Source organism: Typopeltis vanoorti, chromosome 13 (genome assembly GCF_054136105.1).
Source record: "Typopeltis vanoorti isolate ZY-2024b chromosome 13, IOZ_Tvanoo_1.0, whole genome shotgun sequence".
NCBI classification, from domain to species: Eukaryota; Metazoa; Arthropoda; class Arachnida; order Uropygi; family Thelyphonidae; genus Typopeltis; species Typopeltis vanoorti.
Genome location: NC_143561.1, coordinates 113,074,007 through 113,097,119, shown reverse-complemented (window position 1 = coordinate 113,097,119; position 23,113 = coordinate 113,074,007). Strand labels below are relative to the sequence as shown.

Here is a 23,113-nt window from a genome sequence, read left to right as displayed (position 1 = left end):
CAAAAGCTATGTGGGTAAAATGCCATCCATATTCAAGATTTTGTCATCATTATTGTTCAGATTAGGATGGTTGATCAGAATTTCACAGGTTTCTTTAAATTTGTACTCGTACTTGGTTTTTGTGTGATGTAAGGAATAAGTGCCTTTCCAGTCTGTGTGGAGTGTCCAAAGCATGATTAAGAAAGGCCAGATGGCATCGCGTCATTTGTTTCTTTTTCTGAATAGGAATTATGCATCCAGTTTCACCTATATATGAAAAATTAACAGGTACAGTGAATATGATATAATCGAAGAGTTGAATAAGTAATTTTTGATGTTTAAATTTTATTAAACAGCTAATAATCTTAATGTATGGAGTGGTTAAAGTTTCACTAATTATTTTTAGGTTTAAGTCTTGGGAAGAATTTTGTTGTTAGTATTAACACAGCTTATTTTTTGTATTTATTTCTTTTTTTATTTTTCTCTGTATTCTCTCAAGACATACTGATTTACTAACTGCTTTTAATATGCTTTCTTCTTTTCCAGGACTGCTTATAACTTGAGTTCCAAATGAAGTTTGGGTTTCTTTTTCCTATTCTCACAAACAACTTCACACCACGTGCTTGCTTGCTGAATCAGTTTTCTTCTAAGACCAAAAGGCTTTCTTAAACATTCATTTTTTATTGAATATGCAAGTCTAATATATTCATTTCTAAAAGCTGCTTGACTGATTTTTAAAAGTTCCTTATCTATTCTTTTGAATATAACTATTTTTATCCTGCTCAGCACTAAAGTGATCACTTTATTTCAATTCCTTGTGTATTTGTTTCAAAAACCAGTGTAAAGAACAATAACTTATTCAAATAAGACTATATTTTTATTTTCTCTCCCATGTGAATTTGTGCATGTCTAAATTGGAATGTAATATTAGTAATGATTAGTCTGTGTCTCAAACAGAAATCTAAGCAAAGTACTTGCTATTACTAGCTTTGTGATCTTTTCCAAATTTTTCCACAAACACCTGTCTAGTATTCACTTCTTTTTCTGTTTAGATCAATAAGAATTGGCTTTATATTATGTGTTTTCCAATTACTCAGATTCTTAGAAGCTTCTGTAGCACTTCTAACACAAATTATCCAATTTCCCATTGTGAAATATGTCCACATCAATACTCGAAACTTCATACCAATGAAGAACTTTATCTTTGTTTGGTGCTGAATGGTACAGCTATCCCTCCTCTTCCCTGATCACAGACACCTAAATAACATCTTGTTATTAAGAAAATCTCACATTTGTCTTGCTTTGATAACATGAATAATACTGATGTGGTACTAATTCCTCTGCCAGTTCAACTTTTCCACTGATACTTCTTGCACATGCCTATCCTGAATTCTGCTGATGTTGAACTTGTTCCAGTAGCTGTGCAAACTCATGTTCGTTTTTATTTTTTTTAGGAGAATGTACTTAGAGTGATGTTAATTTTTTGACTACAATAATCTTTTCTGTAATAATATTGTACTGAACCTTTGTAAAAATAATGTGGTGCATGATGTCATCATGTAAAGTTATTAATGTTAAATCAGCAAGTCTAATGCTAAAATTAGTGAAGAATTCTAAGAATTCTATAGATGGAAATTTCCAAAGGCCCGCGAAGAATGACATCATCATGTCCAAAGGTTAATACGTGACCACAGTTACCATGGATAAAGAATTACAAAGACGTGCAAAGAATGACATCAGCATATCCGAAGGTAAATACGTGACCAATTTCAAGAGACATGCGCATGACAGAAGTCAGGGCTTATATAAGGCAAGTCATCTACAAGAAAGTTTGTCTTATGGTTTTCTAAGCTTTCTCTTACCTGGGTCCACCTTCACACAAGATTTGTTGTCAGGAATTGAAAGAGAAATGTTGTTGTCTTAGGATTTTCTAAACCTTCTATTATCTGAGTCCACTGTCATGCTGGAATCGCTGTTGAAAATCTAAAGAGAAGTGTCATGGGTTCCAAGTCTTCAGCCTGGGTACACTGCCATGCAATAGATATTGTGTCGTTTGTCTCAAAGGGAAGGAGCTGTACACTACCACCATGTTAAGGGTCCTATAAGGCAAGGCATAGTCGACAACCCCTGACAATAATGAACAAGAATGTATGTCAGGTGTATATGTTTATGAGATAATGTATATTAATGGTGAATTAGGCTTAACCAAGATGTGTCATATATTCAGTTAATGTTATGCTAGATTGTGAATTAGCTTAGAACTAAGATTAGATTAAAGGATTGAGAATAGCAAAAAAAAAAAATTTATAATGACATTGTGTATATATGTGAATGTAACTCATTCTGTACATATTTCTGTTTGACTTAATTAAATGGTTTGTAAACAACACATTGGGCTGATTCTGACAATACACTATCCTAAAAAATTTGAACCTGCATAAGACAGAATTTTATATGAATTATATCTAAGCTACGACTAGTTTAAAGTAAGAATAATGTAAGTGGGGATTACGAACGATACCTGCTTTGTCTTTGATTTTAAAAATCTTATAATCTCGAACTCAATATATAGTCTAACTGGAGCAGTCGTAAAACAAATAAATTTGTTAGACTATAGAGCATGGGAGATAAGATATAGTTGAAATACATATATGGCAGTAGCTGATAGTTAAGGCATCCAACCATTCTCGAATATTAAATAAAGACGGCAAAGCAAAGTAATATAAACACAGACTACATTATTACAGCTGTTCAACTCTGGTTCCCTAAAAAAACATCAGGGCCTTGTTTAACTGGACACAGCTGACATGTCATTTCCTCATGTTTCACTATAATTTTGTTTTTGGTTTAAGCCAATAAAGAATATAATTTTGTAAGCTAAATCTCAAATTACCAGCACATTATTGTCCCTTCATTAGTATCAACGAGGATACTGAATGAACAATAATGAACAAATTATTGTTCATTCAGTATCCTCGTTGATACTAATGGGATGCAACACGTGAAGGCAAGGATTGAGAATTAGGCTGGTCAGCTCTGCATTCCTTAAAAAGGTATGTAGCAATCTCCTCCCAGTTACCTAAACAATGATACTTTGACCTTTAAGTGATATCCATGTTAGTACACTGCTTGTTTTTTTACAGCTCAAAATGCATACGAATTATGCTTTGCCACAAAATGGCAACCATTATCCTTTATCCATGTCAGTTTATTATTATTACATCACATCTCCACTGAGGGAAGGCACGTTTTAATAACACCAAAGAGACTATACTGTATGAAATCGAAGATGCTAGGTGTTTAGGAATGATGTAGAAAAGAAGTAAGTTCACAGAGCATACTGCAAAACTAGGCAAAATAGCAGAAAGGGTTACTTGAATGTTGAACAAATTGAATAGTAAAGATAAGGAAATTATTATAACCCTTTATAAGCTTTCGAAAAAAGAATATCACATCTAATACTGTAAAAAGATCTACTCACCTGGATTTCTAGCATATGAATTGGAAAGGGTCCGGAGGCAGATAATCAAGATAGTGACTGATCTGTGGAATGCTCCATATAATGAAGATTTGTGAGTAACCAGATTTGGTTGATAAATGGAAAAGAAGGAATATTATCAAAAGAAACCCGAGTCACTAAAAGGGGTTTCATAGGAAACTATGAAACCCCTTTTTGAAGCTAATGAAGCCAAGAAGACTCCTAGGGAGTTTTTTCGACATGTAGCCCAGCAGAAAGAAAAAAAAAAAAGGAAGATTATAGAAGGATGACACTGATTGGAGAAAATGGTATAAGAAAAATTGTTGCAGAGGATATAATTGAGATATTTAATGATCTGTTCATAAAAGTCTTTCATTCTTGTGAATGTGACATCATGGAGAGTTTCAGAGTAGTTGATGATGAGGAGGAGGAGAGACTGACTATAAGTGAGCAAGAGGTATATGGAGAATTGAGCAAACTTGATAATATATCACCAAATATTTTGAAGGAATGTGCCAGGGAGCTGACATTTGTTTAATATGAGTCTTGCAGTGTATTGAATTCCAAAGGAGTGGAAGGAGAGCAAGATTGTGCACTTGGATAGGGAGGTGATAGAACTCAAGAATCAAATTATAGGCCTATCTGTGTTTCAGATGTTGTGGTAAAGTGTTGGAGAGGCTGGTGAGAACCAGGATCCAGAATTGGGTTGATAACAATGTTTTATCTTTGATGGATGGATTTGCTAAAGAGAGAGATCATACTTTAGTAATCTACTTTATTACAATAAGGTGATATGGTTTCATTGGACAGAGGAGAGGGATACACAATAGTAAACATAGATTTTGAAAAGTCTTTTGATAGATTATTGCATGATAAGTTGATATTCAAGCTAGAGCAGATGAGGTTGGATATCAGATTAGTGCATTGGACAGAGATTGGCTACCTGATAGGTATCAGCAAATTGCGTATGGGGGGACAATATCCCGGAAGAGGAAAGTCGCTAGTGAGATGCCTCAGGGGTATGTTTTAGGGACATCGCTGTTTAACCTGTATGTTAATGATATTGGGAAAGATTTGAATGGAGATATTTAGTTGTTTGCAGATGACGCAAAGTTGTGACAAATTATGAAGAGTAGAGCAGATGTTGTAGCCATACAAGAAGACGTATAGATTGACTGAATGGGTACGGGAGTGGGGATGCCAGTTCAATGTTGCAAAATGCAAGTTTTAAAATTTGGGAAACAAAGATAGGATGTAGAATTTATGCTTGGTGGGGATAAATTGTTATTTGGGGAGGAAATAAGATACTTTGGGGTGATGGTAAATAAGGATCTAAAATTGAGAGTACAAATTGCCAAAATTGTGACGACAACACAACGAATTCTGGGGATGAGGAGGACAGTGACTTATAGAGGTAAGGAGATTCTTGTTCCATTGGATAAGGCTCTGATTAGGCCACACATGGACTACTGTGCACAGATTTGGTCACCTGGTTTTCAAAAGGACAAAGAAATGTTGGAAAGGGTACAGAGGGAGGTGACTGACTAAGGTAGTTTTTGATCTCTGGAATGTCAAATACGAGAACAGGTTGAGAAGATGCAATCTACAGTCTAGTGCAGTGGTCGCCAAAGGGGTCGACAGAAAAATATAAGACATCATTGTATGGGTAATATTTAATTCGGTTAAGTTGGATTACCTCCATGACAAAAGATATGGAGGTAATGACAACGCAATTAAGAGTGAATCATGGGATCCGTACCTCCATCTTACAGGTCCATGAATAGGACCTGTAAGATGGAGTAAGGTCATGAAAATAGTTACTGAGGCCAGTCAAGTAGGCCAAAATCACGTATTTATCAATAAACGGATGTTGGTGGTTCCTGCAAGCAGCGCAGTGGGAGCGAGATTGCAACACGTGCATGGTTCTTATTTACTGATACTTACAAGTATTCGATCCCAGTCTCATTTTTGTGCATCGACATACAAGTGAGCATTAATGTTCTAAAATTCATCAACATACATATTATAATTCGATCGTTATTCATTCACGAACTAAACTTCTCTATGTTGAAGAGTTGAGCAGCGCTGGTAGTAATAGTGATATTACTAGTGATAGTAATAGTAATATAATAATATATACTATATTGTCCTATTATAATTACGTAATAGTAAAATATAGGGGGTCGATAACAAGTCAAGAAACTCTTGAAGGGGTCGACGGGCAAATAACTTTGGCGACCCCTGGTCTAGTGGATAGGAGAAAGAGGGCTGATATGATAGAGACCTACAAGTTAGTGAAGGGTTGTTATAAGATCAATGCTGAAGAGGCTTTACAGCAAACTATGGGAAATCAGGGGAGAACAAGAGGTCATCCCTGGAAGCTGTATAAGAATGCTATGAAAAAGGGAGTGAGAAGCAGGTTTTTTTGCACGCAGAGCTGTGAAGAATTGGAATGCCTTGCCTGAGAGTGTGGTGTCTGCAGAGAATTTGAGAGTGTTTAAGGCACAGTATGATGAGCCATGTGTATAATAAAAGCACTTCCTAGATGGGTGACTTCATAGGGTCTTAGGATAATAATAATTTTAAGACACCTTTAAATTCAAGGAGCTATAAAAACTCATTTAGAATGCACAAGCAGGATTTGAACCTGCAGTCTTTACAAGAAGCAAAGGTTTTTACCAAAGTAGATACCAAGGCTTATTGATTTAAATGGCTATCAAACCAACATATTCATTTCATACATCATATATCGAAATATGAATGACTATTCCTACGTTTATGCTCAGAAATGGTTAAATTGACAATGTGTAAAATAAATCCCTTATGCTGAATGCTACACATGAACATATACTGACATATCAAGTATACTTGTCAACAAGAGATAAAGTAACAAACATATCCTTTACTTATCAGAACTGTAGTAAGATTAAGAAAAGGATACAAGAGAAAAAAAAAGATAACTTTGTTCCATGGACTTCAGGTAAAGTATGTACTTAAGAGTTATCAGTATGAAAAAAAAAACCTCCACAATTTAATACTGATAAACAGATATTAGAAAATTCTTTACTTATAAGCAAAGTGAAGTAAAGAAACTAAATGAAATAAGAACTTATTTATGAATAAACAGTAAAAGATATTGTATCAAATGTACTGTAATATATTTCCTTAGCAGAAAGGAAAGACTGTCTCAAAAACAAGGAATCTTTTATCCAAATTTGATTAGCCAGTTTGATGTCAACATCTGTCATCATATTTTTGTACTATTTTTCATTGCATTCTCTATATGGAATGGTATGGTCTAATAGTATAGTCAAACTAAAGACAAGCTACTACTCCTAGGATAAATATAATAACTAATTTTCTGAAAGGAATGTGCTAATAAAAAAGGAAATTAAGCCATTCCTCAAAAGTTAGCATTTAGAAACAAATACAAGCAGACAGACTGCCAAATTCTGTACTGCATGTGGAACTGCTGTTCTGTGGATAGTTTGTCTATTTGCATTGGGATAGGGGGAAAGCTCATAGGTGAAGAGACCTTGAAGTTCCTTCACATCAAGATCAAAATTTGAACAGAAGAGCAAAATAACTGGCAGAATGATCCATAATTAAATATAATCTTTATTCCTAATTACACCTTAAGATAAATTTGTTCTTATTTAGAACTAATTTGGTTGTAGAACATCCAAAATTAAGATATAAATTTTAATTCTACATCCTATTCTGGCTGATTTGCTTCTCAGGATGAAAAACTCCAAGTTTGCAGAAGGAAATATCCTGCCTTAAGATTGTTTTTTTTTTTTTTTTTTTTTTTTAAACCAGATACCAACAATATTTTGAAGGGGTCACTGCCATGTTTCATCTCCAGAGTAGGGTTTCTGTTTCCCCCCCCCCCCATATTTAGTGCAGGTAGAGACCTCCCTGTTCACGCCACACCAAGATTACTTAACTAGGGAATGAGCATCTCTGCCATCTGAAGGTACAGCATTAAAGCAGTTTCCACAGGCCGCCACCACCACCACCAGACAGTACACGGAACAACACTTCTAGAGACTTCCAAATAAACTGGAAAATAATCCTACTGTTGCTTATTCCTCAGGATTTTGATGTTTCATTTCAATGGTCTGATTATTGCTTCCACCCTTCTGATCCAATAACTTAACACATTCTTACTCCACTCAAAACTTTTAACCCTTATCCAAGCCATGGTTCTCCAAGAACTATACTAAAGAAGTCCAAACCGAAAACTCAGTATATGTCCAATGGCACAAGAAAAAAAAAGCAAGCTTCACATTCTGATTACACTCCATAAGTCCATAATTGCATAAAATCCCAAAGAGACTTTATAAAGGCCAAATGCACTAAGCTTGCCTTCTGCTTAAATGCAGTCTAGTTTTCTAGTCCCTTGCTTGGGCTATGGGATGTAACTTCTGCCCTTTCATGTTTCAACCTCTCTCACACATCCTGCTGATACAATAGTGATATCTCCATTAAAACAAGACAAACCTCTTGGCATCATACTTTTCCTCTAACACTTGTACAATCAAAGCAAATATCCTACCACTATTCCACAAACTACTCACAATATACACCTCTTATCTTTTAACAGATGGAAATCAGAAAAATACTCAATAGCATTGATATTAATAAGTCTCCTGGCACTGATGGTACTCCAGTTTTATTAAAACTTCTGTTCCAAACTAACATCCATCTTGTACTGCCTCTACAAGCTGCCATATTCATCAAGAACTTATCTAACAGCTTGGAAGCATGCTTTTATCAAGTTTGTTTCCCAAAAAGAGGATATAAGACAACCAAACTATCACTAATCTCTACTTCAATACTCTCAAAAAAATAATGGAAAAGTTCAACCAAATTCATCACCTTTGAGACTTGCCAGCTACTTAGTGATCAACATGAATTCTGTACTTTCACTCCACAGAAGATTCATTGCTCATCGTATTCACCTGACACAGGCTATGGAAAATCTTAGAGAAACTCAAGTGATTGTTCTCTTAATATTTCTAAGGCTTTTGTTTGAAAATGGTAAGATGGCATTTTTACAAAGTTACCATCTCATGATATTTCTCCTATCCTTCGTACTTGGATCACCAGCTTCCTCTTTTGTCATTCATTATGGGTTGTGGTAGATGGTTTCAGATTTTTCATCGAATGGAGTACCCCAAAACTCTGTGCTTTCACCTATTCTTTCTCCTATATACATCAATCACTTATCTGACATCCAATCATACTCAACTTTGCTGATGACAGTGTTCTCTGTTTCTCTTCATCTAGAAAACCTAGTATTGCTCAGATGATGAATTTTGGAGATTTTCTTTAACCAAGTCCTTAAATACCAATTTCCTTGCCAAGTGGCACGAGAACAAACCAGTGAGTTTTAATGCCACCAAAACGCAGTCCTGTCTCATCTCCAGAATACCACACTTCACTCTTCCTTACTTTTGACACTATTCTGCTCACCAACCAATATCAGTTTTCTCTTCTTGAACTAACTTTCACCTATCTTGGCACAAACACATCACATTCAAAAGCTTCTCAGCCTCCTTTGCATTTGCTCCAAACAATACTTCTTTCCCCAACTTCTGACACTATAAATCTCAAACTCTACCCTGACTTTAGAATATTGTTCTCACATTTGAGATGGTGCACCTAAACTTCCTTCAGAATGTTTTTTGTATTCAGAAGAAAGCTATTTGTTTAATAGATGATCTCTCTCTCGGTGATTCCCTTCAACTGCTTTTCTACAGATACTGTTGCTGTATTATACATCTTTTCATTTCCATAGCCACTCCTCCAAACTGGTTAATACCATTGTTCAACTTCAATTTATCTTCAACTTCCTATCCACAATCTCACCCACCCCCAAAACCCTAGTCTTAATTTTCCACAGTTCAGTACTATCAATATAGTACACAGCTCAATTTCTTCATCTCAGAGTCAGCTAAACTGGCAGTCATTTACTGCCAGTCTATTTAAGTCATCCTGCAGATCTCTACACCTTCAATGACACTATCACTCTTCTTAGCTTTGCATCATCAGCAAACTGAATCTTTCCCCTTAAATCATTTCCTATATTGTTGATGCAAAAATTAAACAGCAAAGGACCAAGTACTGAGCATTTCGCTAGTCACCTGCATTCTCTCAGACATCCCCCATTCACCGCTCTTTGGTATCTGTGCATATAAGTCACCCTCTTTTCATTTCCATATCTCTAATCCAAATCACCAGATTCATATCCACCTCCATTTACTCCAATTTATGCAAGTTCCATGCAGAATCCTGTAAAATGGCTGTGCAAAGTTTAGCAGTATTACTGAGTAGCCATTTCCAACTCAACTGTCACTTTATTATAAAAAATAAGCAAATTGCTAAGGTAAGACATATCCTTTGAAAAACCATGCTGCATCTATAAATAATCATATTCCTGTTCACTCAGTCCTGAATTTTGCCTTTTTCCAACTTCTTTAATACATTAACCACCACCCATGTGAATAACGATTTGACTATGATTTGTAACTTCTGTCTTGGAGTCTCCTTTATGCAGTGGAAACTATTTTGCCCTCTTTCGACTCTTGGCACCTTCCCAAAACTGAGGCTCAAATTTAGCATCCATACCATACAATTCACCTTTCCTGCCTGTGGCTTGTACTGCTCATGGGCTTGATAATCACTCTTTCTTTATATTCACTCTCCACAACTTTTCTGCAACTACTACTTAATCATACTATTCATCCATCTAACTCCTACTTGATTTACTTTCTTAACTCTGTATATAGTCTGATACTGATTTCTTCAAATGCCCATCTTCCAGGTGCTGCTAACATCTCTCCCTCCTCCAAATTCTTATGCCATGGCAGTGCTTGACTCCTCAGTCCTTTTTGTTAAGGGGGTATGTGTGTAATTCCACATATACCCCTTCTTAAGAGAAAATTCTGCATCTGGCTATCTCCCAGGTCAAGACTCTGCTTTCCCTGAGGCAGTGTCACTACATTAGAATTATTAAATTCTCTGATGCTATGACTAGAAATATGTAACTTAATTACTGTTAATTTAATTCGTAACTAAACGAAAAATGTTTTCTTCAAATCTCTGATCCAGAGTATTTTAATAATAAGGTGACATCTTTTTACTACTTGTATATGAAATATGACTTTGGTTTTAATTCAACTTTAGTATCTCTTCTCTGGAACCATGAGGCTAAACAGCAAACCCTTCACCTTGTTAAGCCACATCCCCATCCTCCGACATAATTGAATTATTCAGATTCACCATGCATGTAAGTTATTTCCTGTGGAAAAGAAAAATATATACAAGCGGCTAGATGGGACTGCTATGGGTTGCCCTCTTTCCCCCTGCTCTCTAGCAAACTTTTATATATCAATATAGTGGTGCACTATATTGATGATGTATTTGCTGTTTGGTCTCATGGTCCAGACAGATTAGATACATTTTTGGTTCATCTAGCAGCCAACATCTTAAAATAAAGTTCACCATAGAAAAATAAAGTAATAATAGTCTCCCCTTCTTAGATACACTAGTAACATGACTTTCTAATGGCTCATTATCCTTTTCTATCTACAGAAAACCTATTCATACTGGCAGGTATTTACCATGGATGTATATTCAGAGTGTGCTAGGTGTGCAGTGCACACCCACAGAATAGCAATTTCACTGATGCATTTTTGAACATATTCCTCTTAAAGACTGCCCCAATTGTTTGCTGTCTTCGCGTGATTCCTAAAATTAAACATGATATACTAATGCTCATGAAGGGGAGATGATTCAATGTAAAATTGTATCACCTTTGTGTTAATAAGCCTGGGTGTGCGGTCACAAATATGGACACCTTTGAGCCCTTTAAAACATACATGCAAATGGCACAGCTTGTCAAATTCTTAGCATTCCAGTAGTTTTAAATGGTCAAGAAGGTGAGGTAGGATGTGTGATGAGACAATAGAACCCAGACATCATTAGTGGCTGTGATTGGTTATTGTATGAAGCAATCCAGTTGAGCGTTGTCATTGATCATGAGTTGCTGTTGTTTGTTTTCCGAGTTTCATCAGTTTTGCTTGCAAAGTGGAACTGACATATTTTGGACACTGATATAGACAAGTTTTTAATATATAATATTCTATAAATAATTATACCATTTTTTCCCATATTTACAACGTGGCACTCGTGTTGATGAAGTATAGAATGTCCTGTTTTCTGTAGAGCTTTCATGAATTGTAGGATTATAGTTGAAGGAGGTTGGAATTTGGGTATAAATAAGTAAAACGAGTTATTTCAGCCTTTCTTCGGTTCAGTCCCAAAAAAGAATAATTTCAAAGTGATTAATTTTTCTGATTTCTGTGCATGTTATATGGCTGTATTTAAAAATTGTATTAAAATTTAAATTATCTATGTCTCACCCTAGTATTTGCAAATAATAATCTTATCTCACCATGAAGCGTAAACCCTTTGTGCTTCTCACATAAATGATATGCATGAAGCATAGTTCATTAGCGTTATGCTTTACATATTTAAAATTACATTAATTGATGAATTAAGTATTCAAAGTTATCCAAAAAATTTCATAAAAATACATCGATAAAAATGCAATCATACGGCCAAATTGACATAAATTTTCTAGCTTGGGCTTCATAAGCCATACTACAGCACACCCAACAAAAATGGGAATGTGACGCCACTGGTATTTACATAATCACACCACCATCCTTTCCAACAGTATGGCATTCTCAAAAATCTGACTCACTGAGCCAGGGATATTCAAATGACTCAACCACTGAAGCTGAGTTCAGAGACCTTCACAACACCTTCTTGTTGTGAAGTTGGAGAGAGTGACCATGTGATTTTTATTTGGAAAATGAAAAGACATGAAGGAGTATCAAAGAGACGGGAACATATGTGGAATTATAAGGCAGGTGATTATAATAGTCTTAGAGATCAACTTGGGGAAGTTTCATGGAGGGATGGATATCATTAATGCTTGGGAAATTGTGAAGGAATATTTGTTAGCAGCAACAGTAAACTATATTCCATGAGTGAAGAAGAGGACACAATTTGGAATAAAGTGGATAACAAACACTATTAAACAGGAACTGCATGCGAAAAAGAGGCTATGGAAAAGATATAAGGAGATAGCTGAAGAGCAGATGCATGAAGAATATAAGACACAGGCCAGGAGAGTGACTAGTATGGTAAGGAAGGCAAAACTGGAATATGAGAAGAGATTGGCCCTAAGATCCAAAGAAAATCCTAGGGAATTTTTTAGCTATGTGGCCAGTAGGAGGAGAAATGACTGTGGAAGACTGACATTGTGGGATAAAAACAGGAATAGAGTGAGTGACTGATGCAGAAGACAGAGTGGAATTGTTTAATGAACACTTTATTGGAGTATTTCATCCTGGAGGAGTAAATTTTAATACTAGAGGGATAGGGCAGGTTCGAGGTTCAGAGGTGCAGGAGGAGAACGTGTTCCAAATACTGAGTACTCTGGATGTCAGTAAAGCCGTGGGACTGGGATGGTATTTCACCACGAGTTTTGAGAGAATGTGCTAAGGAACTGACAGCTCCTTTGACCTGGCTTTTCAATGAAAGTCTGGCTACATGAAAGGTGCCCAGGGAATGGAAGGAAGATAAGATAGTGCCATTGCATAAGGGTGGTAGCAGACTGGAAGTGTCTAATTATAGGCCAGTTTGTGTGTCATCAGTAGTTGTTAAGATCTGGGAGAAATTAGTGAGGGACCGTATACAGCATTGGGCAGATGAGGGTAATGTTATCTGTGAGAGTCAACATGGATTTGTGAAGTCGCACTCTTGTTTTAGTAATATACTAGCGATTATAATAAAGTTACAAGAGCAGTAGATGAGGGAAAGTCATATACTCCATTTTCTTGGATTTAGCAAAGGCATTTGACAGGGTGCCACATGATAAGCTGATAAAAGTTGCAGCACATGGATTCAGTGGATTCAGGATTGGCTGTCCGATAGGTATCAGAGAGTTGTGCATGGTGGGGCAGTTTCAAGGAGGCAGAGGGTTATGAGTGGGGTCCCACAGGGACCAGTACTGGGACCTATACTGTTTAACCTTTATATCAATCACATTGTCAGTGGATTACAAGGGGATAGTCAATTGTTTGCGGGTGATGTGAAGCTGGGAAGGTAATTAATAATAGTGCAGATGTGGTAGCCCTTGATTTGAATAAGCTAGACATATGGGCAAATGAATGGGGGTGTCAGTTTAATGCAGCAAAATGTAAGGTCTTGAGGTTTGGGCCACATCGATGGGACGCTGCATATTCTGTTGGAGGAGCTATACTGTAGGAAATAGGGAAGACAAGAGCTCTAGGGTTGATGATTGATAGAAACCTGAAATTTAGGGGACATATTGCAAAGATGGTGAAGGTAACACACAGGATTGTTGCAATAATGAGAAGGTCACTGACCTGCAGAGATAAAAGAGATATCATTCTGTTGTATAAGACTCTGATCACACCACACTTAAGACTATTGTTCACAGATTTGGTCCCCAAGATTTGAAGGATAATGGAAAGGATACAAAGACATAACAAAGATGGTTTCAGGACTGTACAATGATTGTTATGAGGATCAGCTTAGGGAATGTGGACTGCAGAGTTTGGTTGATAGAAGGAGAGGTGATATGATTGAGACTTTTAAGCTGTTGAGAGGTGGTTACAGGGTTGACACTGGGGAGTTCTTTCGTTTGGTTGAACAGCATGAAGGAGTGATGACAAGGGACCATCCCTGGAAGTTACGAAAGGAAACTGTGAGCAAGAGGGTGAGGAGTGGTTTCTTTGCATGGAGGGTGGTTGAACCATGGAATACACTGCCTGATAGAGTGGTGAGAGCAAGAATGGTCAATGAGTTTAAGGAGTGGTATGATAGACTTTGTGTTTCCTAAGAGGGACCTCCCATGATGAGTCTTCATAGACTGTGTTTCCTAGGAAGGACCTCCTGCGATGAGTCTTTTGACTCAATGGAGGCCTGAATAATAATAATTTCTACCAGAAAAAAAAAAAATTTCTAAATGAAAAAAAATTTTTTTTATCATTTATTAATGATAAAAATTTTTTATCATTAATAAAAATGGCACTGAATATTTTATTTAATCTACAGTAAGTAAATAAGCATGCTTTACCTTTTACTGAGAAAAACATTTTCTAATCGAACAAACACAGTACTTACTGAACAATGGCAGCAGATGATCTAGAATAACAACACCTGCACCTATCGATGACAAAATAAATAAATAAAAATAACTAACATTTCAAGCCAATTCAGAAACCCAAAGAAAACCAAAAACTGTTATGATTTTCTAAATATTCACATTTTTCTAAAATTCAAAATGCAAAAACATAAGTTCCATTATGTCAAACATGACAATGACCTATAGCAAAAATAACAACAAATTATCTTAGAAGCAAAATATTCATTACTAATGTGAGAAGGATATTAAGTCGAAACAAATTTTTACAAGTTACAGATAGAGGTGTGGTTATTAAATTTCTTTTTTTTTTTCAAAAAAAGATACCTTATTAAGTTACTATGTATATACATGTTCTCCCTTTCAAAGCCATTTCCATCAAACTACATGCAAACAAGCTTTCTAAGGTCTACAAAGCATGCAGGTAATGCCTTGAGGTAATTCTGTGAGTGCTTAATATACATTTAGAGAGGTATAAGATAGGAAAAAAAAAAAAAAAAAACATGCAAAAGGATAAAAACTGAAATGGCAATATGTAGCAAATTTATAATTAGGAGTATGCAACATGAAAAAGCAATGACATGTCATCCCAGAGGAAAGATTAATTACATGACATGCTATATTATGCAAACAAGGTCCTTACAAGATAACTATGATATAAGAGAATATGACAGTTCAACAACTGTCAAACTCTACATTAGAGAAAGAGAAAAGCAAATGTCAAGAACGAGACACTGTATAAGACAAGGTAATGAAATGAGATTACATGGAATTTTGACATGAGTTTTAAGGGAATGCACTGTGGAACTGACTGAGCCATTAATTTGGCTGTTTATTGAAAGTCTTGCAATGGAACAGGTTCCTGGAGAATTGACAGAGGGTAAGATAGCGACATTGCATAAAGCTGGTATAGGCCTGTTTGTATTTCTTCTGTAGCTGTTAAGATTTTGGAGAAATTCTTATAAAGAATTGGACAGATGAGGACAATAATATTTACAACAGGGCAACAAGAGCAGTGGGTGAGATGTGGATTTTGCAGTCATTTGATATGATGTCACATGACAAGTTGGTTTTTAAGTTGCAACATATGGGTTTGGATTGGTAACTGGCTTTCTGAGAGATATCAGAACAGGAAGGATACAAGTGGGGTTCCACAGATTCCAGTACTGGCCATTATTACGTCAACGATCGTGTCACAGGAGTACAGGGAGATAGTTATTAGTAATAGTTCTGATGCATTGGCTCTTCAAGAGGAGGTGAATAACCAGGAAAGGGGGCAACTGAATGAGAACTTCAATTTAATACAATGAACTGCAAAGTTCATTGTATATGAACGGGATCTACAGATGGGATGCTTCATACTTACTTGGAGTTATACTATAAAAGCAAATAAAGCAAGCAATCGTGGGTGATTGTGGTTGAAATTTGAAATTCAGAAGACATATTACAAAGGTTGTGATGACATCTCAGAGAATAGCTCCGATATTGAGGAAGACAATGCCAACAAGAGATAAAAGTGTAGTGGTCTCATTGTATAAAACTTTGATCAGACCATTCTGGATTTCTGTGCCTCAGATCTAGTCACCAGGATCTGAAGGAGATGAAATAACCTTGAAGAACATACAGAGACATAAAAATGATATCAGGACTGCACAATATTGACTATAAGGATAGATTGAGGTTTGTAGACTGCAAAAGTTTGGTGGACAGAAAACAAAGGAAGGATATGATTGAGACATTATCAGATTAACACTGAGGATGATTTATCTTATGGCAGAATGACGGAAAGGAAAAAAAAACACATCGGGCGTGGAAGATGCAAAAGGAAATAGTGAATAAAAAGTAAGGAATAAGTTTTTGGCATGGAGAGTGGTATTATAGGAGCAGTGCATTACCTGAGAGGGTTGGGAAACTGAATGAGTTTAAGGAGAAGTACTACAGACTTTGTACAGTCAAGCTGACCTACCACGATGAGTTTTGTGATTCCATGGAGGTCAAGAAAATGATAAGAACAAACGAAAGACCTGCAACTGATATGATTCAATGTCCAGACTGCAAGAGAAATGGTGTGCAGTATGCTGACTTATAGGTTGAATGATGATTGAAAGCATTTGTATGTGCAGGATAGATTACACTGAAATGGATTTGGTGTTAGGTGATTGGAGAAACTATACAGCAAAAAACTGAATATAAATGGTCAGAGAAACTCAAGAATTTTAAGGCTTAAATGCTGGGAGGATATCATGTTGGAAGTGTAATGGGTATTAAATGGAAGTTAATGTAGATGTCACTGAAACATCTTCAACAAGTACAAAGTAACACTTGCAAAGCACACACAGGCAACACAATGCTAAATAAAATAAGTCCTATCTATGTGGAGCATCCTCTAAGGACATTTGTAGGAGACTGATGTAAACTGTGGTATGTGAGGATTAATGTTTCCCTAATTTTGGGATGTTTCTTGCATCTGTATTTATTTAAATTTGGTTAATTTCTGAGGAGAGCTGCAGATTTCAAAAAAAAAAAAAGTTTTTTTATTTTCTTTTCAAACTTTCCTGTGATGGAGCATAGTGGTTTTATCCCAGAAGATCCTATGACTAGTATCGAATACATGCTCTGCAAGACCAGATTGACCATAGTTATGTTAACAGATGTATTCTTTGTGTTCATCAGTACCGTCGACAGGGTGTAGCAAAGAGATAGCCTGCCTCATGGCACAGCTTAATAAGGGCGCTGGTTCAGCCATATTCAGCGTAGCGACGGTGCTGTCGCTACGGTAACAATTCCTGTTAGCGTAGCAAGTGCAGAAAGAAGTTTTTCAAGCTTAAACTGATTAAAAATTATTTGCGAACAGCAATGACCCAAGAAAGATTGGTTAGTCTAGCAACTATATCGATAGAGGTGGACATAGCTTATAATTTAAATTTAGAAGAGCTATAAACAGTTTTATTGTGCGATATCCCCATAGAACAAACATTTAATAAATATTATTATGTAATAATTTTGCATTAATGTTTCTCTTGTAATAAAAACAAAATAGCAATTGGAGATTTTCTTATATTTTTGTCTTATAATCCATCAGGGGCAATATTTAATTGTTTGCCTCAGGGCAAACAATTAAATATTGCCCAATCAGGACACAATCTAATCTCAACGGCCCTGGTGTTCATTTAGGCAGATGGTGGCTACCTGTATGTCCAAACATCTATTAAAAGATGTGCCATGAAATTATTACCTGAAAGTAATTAATTAGTGTATTAAATTGGAATGGGTTAGAGTAACAGTGGAGTGGAGACACTGGAAAAATTACGAAATAAAATTTAAGTGACCAGTATGATTTATCATATAATTCATTTTTATACTACTTTTCAAAAATGTTCATCCTTTCCAGGCTTAGGGGCCAAGTGGCCTGTTCCGGACTCAATTCCATCTTTTTAAGGGTCTTCTTCTGCATTGGTACCTTCTTCATCATCATCTAATTCCTGACATTTACCCTCAAGGGGTGTACAGGATATTACAGCAGCACATGAAAAATTTACATCATTACTAACTTCCTATCTACAAATTTCCTCCAAATCAATCTATTACCTGTCAAGGCTCCAACATTGTCAGATCTTATATTTCTATCTTCTAAGGCATTTTTTTACTTATCAATCCACCTATATCTTGGTCATCATCTGGGTCTTTTCCTGCCAACTGGGCAGAGAACACTTGTTTTGCTAATCTTTCCTCTCCCATTCTGTTTAAGTGATCATACCACCTAAGATTAGCTCTGCTAACACATTCCTGGATGCTAACAATGTCAAGTTCTTTCCTAATATCCTCGTTTTTAATATGATATTGCCATTGATGCCATCTGTTCACACCCCTAATCTTTCTCAGGACTTTCATATCTGCAGTCTCTAGTCTTTGGTCAAGTGTTTTACTTCTAACCCAGCTGTAAGATCTATAAGTTAAAATTAGTTTGAACACTGTCTTGTATACAGCTAATTTAGTTTTTTGACTAATTTCTCTCTTATTCCATATAAATTTATTCAGTTGACTTCCTACCATACCAGCTTTGTTGATCCTGTTATCTATTTCCATATTTAATTTACCATCTTCACTAAAAATCGTGCCTAAGTAGCCGAAATGTTTTACTTGTTCTATAGGTTCTCCATTCACAATGCAGTTGATATTTTCAATGCTTCTGCCTATTTTCATTGTCTCTGTCTTGTTAATGCTGACCTTCATAACCATATCTATTACAACAGTTATTCAATTTAGTCAGGGAATGTTGCAGACTTGTAGCGATTTATTTAGAAGTATAATATCATCCGCATAAAGCAAGGAACTGACATTAACATCTCCAATTTTGATATCAGATTTAATACCACTTTCCTTCATAATGTAATCCATATAGATAATGAATAATAGAGGGGAAAATGTACATCCCTGTCTCTCACCAGATTTAATATTAAACCATCTTCCTGTACTTCCTTCAATTTTAACTAATGACTTACAACTCAAATAATGACCAAGTATTACTTGATATAATGCCCCACTGACACCATACAACTGTAGCATTTTGAATAGCTTCTCTCTTGGCACCTTGTCATATGCCTTTTCCAGATCGACAAAACTTAAATACAGATCTTTGTTATATTCCATGATTTCTGAACTATTTATCGTAAAGTGAAAATCTGATCCTGACAGCCTCTATTTGGCCTGAATCCAGCTTGTTCTTCACCAAGCTTCTCTTCCACAATCCTTCTCAACCGTTTCTCAAGTATACTTGCATAGATCTTGCCAGGAATACTCAGTAGCGAAATATCTCTATAACTGGGTACCTTTTGGGTGGTAATTTGGAAATTTGTTTAGGTATTCTCTTCTATTCATTCTCAGTATGTGTTCTTATCATTTTTCTCTATAGCAAATAACTTTCAATTAGGGAGTTTCTAATTACAAGTTTATTTCTGATTTCGCTGCTTTTCATTTTATTCATTATAGTGACTCCTTCAGTTCTGCACAGAAATTTCATTTCGGATGATTCAATTCTTCATTTGCTTTTTTTTATTATCCACATCTCACTGCCATAAAGTAAGGCAGTTTAGCTATTGTACTTTAGATTTTTATTCATGTGCATTTTTGTACATAATTGGGTTTAAAAATTTTATTTATAATGTCTGTTACTTTTAAAATGTTTGATATCCTCTCGGTTCTATATCAGCTTCCTTTTCATATGACAGTGTACATCTTAAATAAATGAATGTATTTACTTGCTCTATTATTTTGTTGTTTATTATTATTTTGCTACTTATTAGATTAGCACCTTTGAAGGCCATGACTTTTGTCTGTTGATATTTATATACTATATGTTTTTATCAAATTATTTAGTTCATCCAAACAATCCAAGGATTATTTGGTCATTAGCAAAAAGTAGAGTAGCTAATCTTGTTACAATTTATCTTGAATCCACCTTCATTAGTTCCATATCTTCCATTCTTTTATGATTTAATCAATGTACAGTTCCGCCCCGAGTTACGTAAGTAATGCGTTCCACAACACAGAGGATTGCTGCAATAATGAGAAGGACACTGACCTGCAGAGATAAAAGAGTTATCATTCCGTTGTATAAGACTCTAATCAGACCACACTTAGACTATTGTTTTCAGATTTGATCCCCAGGATTTGAAGGGGATAAATTAACTGTGGAAAGGGTACAAAGACATAACAAAGATGGTTTCAGGACTGTGCAATGTTAGTTATGAGGATCAGTTGAGGGAATGTGGACTGCAGAGTTTGGTGGATAGAAGGAAAGGTGATATGATCGAGACTTTTAAACTGTTGAGAGGTGGTTACAGGGTTGACACTGGGGAGTTCTTTCGCTTGGTTGAACAGAAGGAAGGAGTGATGACAAGGGGCCATCCCTGGAAGTTACGAAAGGAAACTGTGAGCAAGAGGGTGAGGAGTGGTTTCTTTGCATGGAGGGTAGCTGAACCATGGAATGCATTGCCTGATAGTGGTGAAAGTGAGAACGGTCAATGAGTTTAAGTAGTGGTATGATACTGTTTCCTAGGAGGGACCTTCCACGAGTCTTGATAGATTCTGCGTTTCTTAGGAAGGACCTACCACGATGAGTCCTTTGACTCCATGGAGGCCTGAATTATAATAATAATAAACCTTTAGGTAACTAATTTTATGTAAGTCGATTTTGTAAATTATATACATATGATAAATTGTCAATGGCTACTCATACCGCTGTCTTACGTTAATATTTTTGCCATTAATCAGATATTTTCCATTTTTAATAGTTTTCATTTTTGAGATGATTAAAAAAACTATCAATTGTATTTGAATAATATACATACTGTAAATATGAAAAATACATAATATAAAATAATATAAAAACAAACTGAAATATTCACTTTTCAAATAAAAAAAAAATGTCTTGTGACGATTAAGTTGGCTATTCTAAGGAATGCTGTTCTGCTTCTGTGTCAGATCATCAATCCAGTGAGACAACAATTTCTCCATATTTGATATCAGGCCCAGCCTCTTCTTGCTAATAATTGTGCCCTTCAACGCTATCGCACCTTTCGTGCTTTCAACAATGTGAACTTTATCCTTCACTATTGTATTCAAAATAGGTCTATTTATTTCCCGAGCTATTGTTGATAGAATTTCCCGCCTTCATACATACGAATTATTTTCAACTTTTCCTCTAAATTGCAGACCTTTGTTTTTTAGATTTATTACCAGTGCATTCGGTTTTGCATTTAAATTCCATTTTAAGGGTAAAACAACAATGAAACTAGGTGATAACAAGTGAATGAGCTAACTGCGTGAGGCATCTACTACTGTACTGCAATAAGGATGTCAAAGACACACCTGTGCAAAGCTGCAAATATGTTCATATGCACTAGTAGATTTATTAGGTAACTGCAAATTTACACAAGTCTTGGGGTGTAACTGTATATATTAAATAAAACCAGTAAGAGAAGGCAACCCTAACCTACTCTTCTATTTATTGGTTTCCAAGCTAGAAACCAATAAATAGAAGAGTAGGTTCCAATTTTATCAAATGCTTTGGTGTAATCTATAAAAGCTGTGTGTGTGTGTGTTTCTATGTTCATTTCTCTATGTTTTTTGATTAGCAATTTCAATGTAAATGCAGAGTCTATACCAAGACCTGACTTTTCTGAATCCATTTTGTTCTTTATTAATTTTGGGTCTACTATACGTTTAAATTTATATGTTAAGATTTCTGCATATATTTTATATCAGGTACCAAGTAAGATGATGCCATGATAACTGTTACAATAAGATTTGTGTCCTTGTTTGTAGATGGGGATAACTATTGCTTTTGTCCAATCTCGTGGGCATTTTCCTTCTTTCCAAATCATGTTATAAAAGTTAAGTAACCTGAGTGAGAATTCAAGTCCTGCATATTTTATAAGTTCCAAGTTTATACTGTCTTCTCCTGGAGCTTTTCCTGTTTTGCTTTGGAACTGCTTTGAAATTTTAACTCACTAAAAAGACTAATGAAGATAGTAGACAGACTTCAAAAATTAAGAACTGTAAATCAGAAACTCTGAAAATGAAAATTTGGTGCATGCAGTTAGTAGGCATATCAGCTCTCTTTTTGGTCGGTATGTACATGCACATAGCTTAGAGGGAATACTGCTTCTAAGGCACGTTAACTGTCAATCTATCTAGACTTATTTTGTTAACCTTTGTCTTCAATTCTGTTTAAGTGACCACTACCTTAAATTAGCTCTGTTCACACATTACTGAATGCTAACAATGTCAAATAAGTTTGTTCATTCTTAACATCAATTGTTTTAGTATGATTTTTGCCACTGATCTCATCTGTTTACTCTACATTTTTCAGACCATTCGTATCTATGGTCTCCAGTTTTTGATCAAATGTTTTATTTGTAAACAAGCTATCATATTCCTTTAAATTAAAATTGGTCTGCAACACTCTTTGCATACATCAATACCAGCTGCTTATTCTATTATCTATTCCACATATAATTTGCCATCTTCACTAAAAATTGTACTTGAACAACTAAAATGTCTTCTCCATTCAGGATGAATAACACTTTCAGTCTACCTATTTTCATAATTATTTTACTACTGATTTTCATACTGAATTTGTTCCAGCAGTTATTCAATTTGGCCAACAAATCCTGCATACTTGCACTGAATTCATGTAAGATTGGTTAGCGTATCTGCTCTCCAGCCAAAAGGCTGCGGGTTCGAATCCCGCCATAGCATGGATGTTTGTGATTGTGTGTGGAAATACTAGTGTTGGTGGCAGGCAGTAAATGGCGTTGGTGTGGTTGCAGTTAGAATGAGCTGTAGAGTAGGTGCCCTCCCTCCCTCGATGAGTTCTTGGACTCCCTGGAGGTGTCATATAATAATCA

General features: G+C 35.7%; 1 protein-coding gene across 1 annotated transcript in view; it reads right to left on the bottom strand.

The window, feature by feature from the left end:
• The window catches only part of Acsl (Acyl-CoA synthetase long-chain), a 393,532-nt gene that overhangs the window by 341,720 nt on the left and 28,699 nt on the right, over positions 1 to 23,113 (bottom strand). Inside the window, exon 2 of the mRNA XM_090403141.1 lies at positions 14,684 to 14,725. The gene's annotated coding sequence lies outside the window, so the exon portion shown is untranslated. The remainder of the gene's footprint in view (positions 1 to 14,683; positions 14,726 to 23,113) is intronic.